Consider the following 8901-nt stretch of genomic DNA (forward strand, 5'->3'; position numbering starts at 1 on the left):
ACCCATTGAATGGAGAATCTGCTTTGTGGCCATAAAACCAGCTGACCCTGCTGTAGAGAACAAACACTTAACCACATTTCATGATTCAAATAAATTACTCCACTGTGAAATTGATGAATATAAGTGAAAACGGTATCAATCAAAAGAAGCACCTAGCAAAAGAAAGAAGTCGTCCCCAATAACTCCAATAGACAGAATGCTGGGAGTGATGGCTCTTATCACACAAAATCACACTCGATGGTAGAACAAACATAGCAGTCATCAAACAGAATCTCCCTGCTGTGAGGGAAGAGACATGTACCACAATTTGTGCAGCACATTTATTATTTTTAGAGACCATTGGAATAAGATTTTTAAACATGTAAAGCAAATGAAGGAGATACCTAAACAAGAAGCTTTATCACATTCCGAACTTCTGTTATTCAGTAAGATGCACATGGTGTCACAACTGCACCGAAAACCCATTGAATGGAGAATCTGCTTTGTGGCCAAACAACCAGCTGACACTGCTGTAAAGAACAAACACTTAACCACATTTCACGATTCAAATACATTACTCCACTGTGAAATTGATGAATATAAGTGAGAACGCTATCAATCAAAAGAAGCACCTAGCAAAAGAAAGAAGTCTTTCCCAATAACTCCAATTGACAGAATGCTGGGAGTGATGGCTCTTACCAGACAAAATCACACACGATGGTAGAGCAAACATAGCAGTCATCAAACGGAATGTCTCTGCTGAGGGGGAAGAAACATGTACCACAATTTGTGCAGCACATTTATTATTTTTAGCGACCATTGGAATAAGATTTTTAAACATTTAAAGCCAATGAAGGAGATACCGAAACAAGAAGCTTTATCACTTCCCGAACATCCCTTATTCAGTAAGGTGCACATGGTGTCCCATCTGCACCAAAATCCCATTGAATGGAGAATCTGCTTTGTGGCCATAAAACCAGCTGACCCTGCTGTAGAGAACAAACACTTAACCACATTTCACGATTCAAATACATTACTCCACTGTGAAATTGATGAATATAAGTGATAACGGTATCAATCAAAAGAAGCACCCAGCAAAAGAGAGAAGTCTTTCCCAATAACTGCAATAGACAGAATGTTGAGAGTGATGGTGCTTATCAGACAAAATCACACTCGATGGTAGAGCACACATAGCAGTCATCAAACGGAATAACACTGCTAAGAGGGAAGAAACATGTACCACAACTTGTGCAGCTCATTGATTATTTTTAGTGACCATTGGAATAAGATTTTTAAACATATAAAGCAAATGAACGAGATACCTAAACAAGAAGGTTTATCACATTCCGAACATCCGTTATTCAGTAATGTGCAGGTGGTGTCCCATCTGCACCAAAAACTCATTGAATGGAGAATCTGCCTTGTGGCCATAAAACCAGCTGACCCTGCTGTTCAGAACAAACACTTAACCACATTTCATGATTCAAATACATTACTCCACTGTGAAATTGATGAATATAAGTGATAACGGTATCAATCAAAAGAAGCACCTAGCAATAGAAAGAAGTCTTTCCCGATAACTCCTATAGACAGAATGCTGGGAGTGATGGTTCTTATCAGACAAAATCACACACGATGGTAGAGCAAACATAGCAGTCATCACACGCAATGTCACTGCTGAGAGGGAAGAAACATGTACCACATTTTGTGCAGTACACTGATTATTTTTAGTGACCATTGGAATAAGATTTATAAACATATAAAGCAAATGAAGGAGATACCTAAACAAGAAGATTTATCACATTCCAAACATCCGTTATTCAGTAAGGTGTATGTGGTGTCCCATCTCCAACAAAAACCCACTGAATGGAGAATCTTCTTTGTGGCCATATAACCAGATGACCCTGCTGTAAAGAACAAACACTTAACCATATTTCACGAATCAAATACATTACTCCACTGTGAAATTGATGAATATAAGTGATAACGGTATCAATCAAATAAAGTACCTACCAAAAGACAGAAGTCCTTCCCAATAACTCCAATAGACAGAATGCTGGTAGTGATGGTTTTTATCAGACAAAATCACACTCGATGGTAGAACAAACATCGCAGTCATCAAACGGAATCTCCCTTCTGTGAGGGAAGAAACATGTACCACAATTTGTAAAGCACATTTATTATTTTTAGCGACCATTGGAATACGATTTTAAAAAAGTAAAGCAAATGAAGGAGATACCTAAACAAGAAGCTTATCACTGTCCGAACTTCCGTTATTCAGTAAGGTGCACATGGTGTCCCATCTGCACCAAAACCCCATTGAATGGAGAATCTGCTTTGTGGCCACAAAACCAGCTGACCCTGCTGTAATGAGCAAACACTTAACCACATTTAACGATTCAAATACATTACTCCACTGTGAAATTGATGAATATAAGCGATAACGTCATCAATCAAATAAAGTACCTACCAAAGCAGAGAAGTCCTTCCCAATAACTCCAATAGAGAGAATGCTATGAGTGATGGTCCTTATCAGACCTAATCACACTGGATGGTAGAGCAAACATAGAAGGCATCAAGCGGAATCTCCCTGTTGAGAGGGAAGAAACATGTACCACATCTTGTGCAGCACATTGATTATTTTTAGTGACCATTGGAATAAGTTTTTTAAACATATAAAGCAAATGAAGGAGATGCCTAAACAAGAAGATTTATCATATTCCAAACATCCCTTATCCATGTGGTGTCCCATCTGCACCAAAAACCCATTGAATGGAGAATCTGCTTTGTGGCCATAGAACCAGCTGTCCCTGCTGTAAAGAACAAACACTTAACCACAAATTTACGATTCAAATACATTACTCCACTGTTAAATTGATGAGTATAAGTGATAACGGTATCAATCAAAAGAGGCACCTAGCAAAAGAAAGAATTTTTTCCCAACAACTCCAATAGACAGAATGCTGGGAGTGATGGTTCTTATCAGAGAAAATCACACTCGATGGTAGAGCATAGAAGTCGTCAAACGGAAACTCCCTGCTGAGAGGGAAGAAACATGTACCACAATATGTGCAGCACATTTATTATTTTTAGTGACGATTGGAATAAGACTATTAAACATATAAAGCAAATGAAGGAGATACCTAAACAAGGAGATTTATCACATTCCGAACATCCATTATTCAGTAAGGTGCATGTGGTGTCCCATCTGCACCAAAAACCCATTGAATGGAGAATCTGCCTTGTGGCCATAAAACCAGCTGACCGTGCTGTAGAGAACAAACACTTAACCACATATCATGATTCAAATACATTCCTCCACTGTGAAATTGATGAATATAAGTGATAACGGTATCAATCTCCAATAGTCAGAATGCTGGGAGTGATGGTTCTTATCAGATAAAATCACACACGATGGTAACGCAAACATAGCAGTCATCACACGGAATGTCACTGCTGAGAGGGAAGAAACATGTACCACATTTTGCGCAGCACATTTATTATTTTTAGTTACCATTGGAATAAGATTTTTAAACATGTTAAAGCGAATGATGGAGATACCTAAACAAGAAGCTTTATCACATTCCGAACTTCCGTTATTCTGTAAGGTGCAGATGGTGTCCCATCTGCACCAAAAACCCATTGAATGGAGAATCTGCTTTGAGGCCATAAAACCAGCTGACCCTGCTGTAGGGAGCAAACACTTAACCACATTTCACGAATCAAATACATCACTCCACTGTGAAATTGATGAGTATAAGTGAAACGGTATCAATCAAATAAAGTACCTACCAAAAGAGAGAAGTCCTTCCCAATACCTGCAATAGACAAAATACTGGGAGTGATGGTTCTTATCAGACAAAATCACACTCGATGGTGGAACAAACATAGCAGTCATCAAACAGTATGTCACTGCTGAGAGGGAAGACAAATGTACCACAATTTGTTCAGCACACTGATTATTTTTAGTGACCATTGGAATAAGATTATTAAATATATAAAGCAAATGAAGGATATACCTAAACAAGACGATTTATCACATTCCAAACATCCGTTATTCAGTAAGGTGCAGGTGGTGTCCCATCTGCACCAAAAACCCATTGAATGCAGAATCTGGTTTGAGGCCATACAACCAGCTGACCCTGTTGTAAAGACCAAACACTTAACCACATTTCACGAATCAAATACATTACTCCACTGTGAAATTTATGAGTATAAGTGATAACGGTATCAATCAAATAAAGTACCTACCAAAGGAGAGAAGTCCTTCCCAATAACTCCAATAGACAGAATGCTGGGAGTGATGGCTCTTATCAGACAAAATCACAAATGATGGTAGAGCAGACATAGCAGTCATCAAACAGAATGTCACTGCTGAGAGGGAAGAAACATGTACCACAATTTGTGCAGCACACTGATTATTTTTAGTGACCGTTGGAATTAGATTATTAAATATATAAAGCAAATGAAGGATATACCTAAACAAGACGATTTATCACATTCTGAACATCCCTTCTTCAGTAAGGTGCACGTGGTGGCCCATCTGCACCAAAAACCCATTGAATGGAGAATCTGCTCGTGGCCATACAACCAGCTGACCCTGCTGTTGAGAACAAACACTTAACCACATTTCATGATTCAAATACATTACTCCACTGTGAAATTGATGAATATTAGTGATAACGGTATCAATCAAAAGAAGCACCTAGCAAAAGAAAGCAGTCTTTCGCAATAACTGCAATAGACAAGATGCTGGGAGTGATGGTTCTTATCAGACAAAATGACACTCGATGGTAGAACAAACATAGCTGTCATCAAACAGAATCTCCCTGCTGTGATGGAAGAAACATGTACCACAATTTGTGCAGCACATTTATTATTTTTAGTGACCATTGGACTAAGATTTTTAAACATATAAAGCAAATGAAGGAGATGCCTAAACAAGAAGATTTATCATATTCCAAACATCCCTTATCCATGTGGTGTCCCATCTGCACCACAAACCCATTGAATGGAGAATCTGCTTTGTGGCCATACAACCAGCTGACCCTGCTGTAAAGAAGCAACACTTAACCACATTTCACGATTCAAATACATTACTCCACTGTGAAATTGATTAATATAAGCGAGAACGGTATCAATCAAAAGAAGCACCTAGCAAAAGAAAGAAGTCTTTCCCAATAACTCCAATGGACAGAATGCTGGGAGTGATGGTTCTTATCAGACAAAATGACACTCGATGGTAGAACAAACATAGCAGTCATCAAACAGAATCTCCCTGCTGTGATGGAAGAAACATGTACCACAATTTGTGCAGCACATTTATTATTTTTAGTGACCATTGGACTAAGATTTTTAAACATATAAAGCAAATGAAGGAGATGCCTAAACAAGAAGATTTATCATATTCCAAACATCCCTTATCCATGTGGTGTCCCATCTGCACCACAAACCCATTGAATGGAGAATCTGCTTTGTGGCCATACAACCAGCTGACCCTGCAGTAAAGAACAAACACTTAACCACAAATTTACGATTCAAATACATTACTCCTCTGTGAAATTGATGAGTATAAGTGATAACGGTATCAATCAAAAGAAGCACCCAGCAAAAGAAAGAATTTTTTCCCTACAACTATAATAGACAGAATGCTGGGAGCGATGGTTCTTATCAGACAAAATCACACTCGATGGTAGAACAAACATAGCAGTCATCAAACAGAATCTCCCTGCTGTGAGGGAAGAAACATGTACCACAATTTGTGCAGCACATTTATTATTTTTAGAGACCATTGGAATAAGATTTTTAAACATGTAAAGCAAATGAAGGAGATACCTAAACAAGAAGCTTTATCACATTCCGAACTTCTGTTATTCAGTAAGATGCACATGGTGTCACAACTGCACCAAAAACCCATTGAATGGAGAATCTGCTTTGTGGCCATAAAACCAGCTGACCCTGCTGTAGAGAACAAACACTTAACCACATTTCATGATTCAAATAAATTACTCCACTGTGAAATTGATGAATATAAGTGAAAACGGTATCAATCAAAAGAAGCACCTAGCAAAAGAAAGAAGTCGTCCCCAATAACTCCAATAGACAGAATGCTGGGAGTGATGGCTCTTATCACACAAAATCACACTCGATGGTAGAACAAACATAGCAGTCATCAAACAGAATCTCCCTGCTGTGAGGGAAGAGACATGTACCACAATTTGTGCAGCACATTTATTATTTTTAGAGACCATTGGAATAAGATTTTTAAACATGTAAAGCAAATGAAGGAGATACCTAAACAAGAAGCTTTATCACATTCCGAACTTCTGTTATTCAGTAAGATGCACATGGTGTCACAACTGCACCGAAAACCCATTGAATGGAGAATCTGCTTTGTGGCCAAACAACCAGCTGACACTGCTGTAAAGAACAAACACTTAACCACATTTCACGATTCAAATACATTACTCCACTGTGAAATTGATGAATATAAGTGAGAACGCTATCAATCAAAAGAAGCACCTAGCAAAAGAAAGAAGTCTTTCCCAATAACTCCAATTGACAGAATGCTGGGAGTGATGGCTCTTACCAGACAAAATCACACACGATGGTAGAGCAAACATAGCAGTCATCAAACGGAATGTCTCTGCTGAGGGGGAAGAAACATGTACCACAATTTGTGCAGCACATTTATTATTTTTAGCGACCATTGGAATAAGATTTTTAAACATTTAAAGCCAATGAAGGAGATACCGAAACAAGAAGCTTTATCACTTCCCGAACATCCCTTATTCAGTAAGGTGCACATGGTGTCCCATCTGCACCAAAATCCCATTGAATGGAGAATCTGCTTTGTGGCCATAAAACCAGCTGACCCTGCTGTAGAGAACAAACACTTAACCACATTTCACGATTCAAATACATTACTCCACTGTGAAATTGATGAATATAAGTGATAACGGTATCAATCAAAAGAAGCACCCAGCAAAAGAGAGAAGTCTTTCCCAATAACTGCAATAGACAGAATGTTGAGAGTGATGGTGCTTATCAGACAAAATCACACTCGATGGTAGAGCACACATAGCAGTCATCAAACGGAATAACACTGCTAAGAGGGAAGAAACATGTACCACAACTTGTGCAGCTCATTGATTATTTTTAGTGACCATTGGAATAAGATTTTTAAACATATAAAGCAAATGAACGAGATACCTAAACAAGAAGGTTTATCACATTCCGAACATCCGTTATTCAGTAATGTGCAGGTGGTGTCCCATCTGCACCAAAAACTCATTGAATGGAGAATCTGCCTTGTGGCCATAAAACCAGCTGACCCTGCTGTTCAGAACAAACACTTAACCACATTTCATGATTCAAATACATTACTCCACTGTGAAATTGATGAATATTAGTGATAACGGTATCAATCAAAAGAAGCACCTAGCAAAAGAAAGCAGTCTTTCGCAATAACTGCAATAGACAAGATGCTGGGAGTGATGGTTCTTATCAGACAAAATGACACTCGATGGTAGAACAAACATAGCTGTCATCAAACAGAATCTCCCTGCTGTGATGGAAGAAACATGTACCACAATTTGTGCAGCACATTTATTATTTTTAGTGACCATTGGACTAAGATTTTTAAACATATAAAGCAAATGAAGGAGATGCCTAAACAAGAAGATTTATCATATTCCAAACATCCCTTATCCATGTGGTGTCCCATCTGCACCACAAACCCATTGAATGGAGAATCTGCTTTGTGGCCATACAACCAGCTGACCCTGCTGTAAAGAAGCAACACTTAACCACATTTCACGATTCAAATACATTACTCCACTGTGAAATTGATTAATATAAGCGAGAACGGTATCAATCAAAAGAAGCACCTAGCAAAAGAAAGAAGTCTTTCCCAATAACTCCAATGGACAGAATGCTGGGAGTGATGGTTCTTATCAGACAAAATGACACTCGATGGTAGAACAAACATAGCAGTCATCAAACAGAATCTCCCTGCTGTGATGGAAGAAACATGTACCACAATTTGTGCAGCACATTTATTATTTTTAGTGACCATTGGACTAAGATTTTTAAACATATAAAGCAAATGAAGGAGATGCCTAAACAAGAAGATTTATCATATTCCAAACATCCCTTATCCATGTGGTGTCCCATCTGCACCACAAACCCATTGAATGGAGAATCTGCTTTGTGGCCATACAACCAGCTGACCCTGCAGTAAAGAACAAACACTTAACCACAAATTTACGATTCAAATACATTACTCCTCTGTGAAATTGATGAGTATAAGTGATAACGGTATCAATCAAAAGAAGCACCCAGCAAAAGAAAGAATTTTTTCCCTACAACTATAATAGACAGAATGCTGGGAGCGATGGTTCTTATCAGACAAAATCACACTCGATGGTAGAACAAACATAGCAGTCATCAAACAGAATCTCCCTGCTGTGAGGGAAGAAACATGTACCACAATTTGTGCAGCACATTTATTATTTTTAGAGACCATTGGAATAAGATTTTTAAACATGTAAAGCAAATGAAGGAGATACCTAAACAAGAAGCTTTATCACATTCCGAACTTCTGTTATTCAGTAAGATGCACATGGTGTCACAACTGCACCAAAAACCCATTGAATGGAGAATCTGCTTTGTGGCCATAAAACCAGCTGACCCTGCTGTAGAGAACAAACACTTAACCACATTTCATGATTCAAATAAATTACTCCACTGTGAAATTGATGAATATAAGTGAAAACGGTATCAATCAAAAGAAGCACCTAGCAAAAGAAAGAAGTCGTCCCCAATAACTCCAATAGACAGAATGCTGGGAGTGATGGCTCTTATCACACAAAATCACACTCGATGGTAGAACAAACATAGCAGTCATCAAACAGAATCTCC

The sequence above is a fragment of the Schistocerca nitens genome, chromosome 12, assembly GCF_023898315.1.
Source record: "Schistocerca nitens isolate TAMUIC-IGC-003100 chromosome 12, iqSchNite1.1, whole genome shotgun sequence".
NCBI lineage: Eukaryota > Metazoa > Arthropoda > Insecta > Orthoptera > Acrididae > Schistocerca > Schistocerca nitens.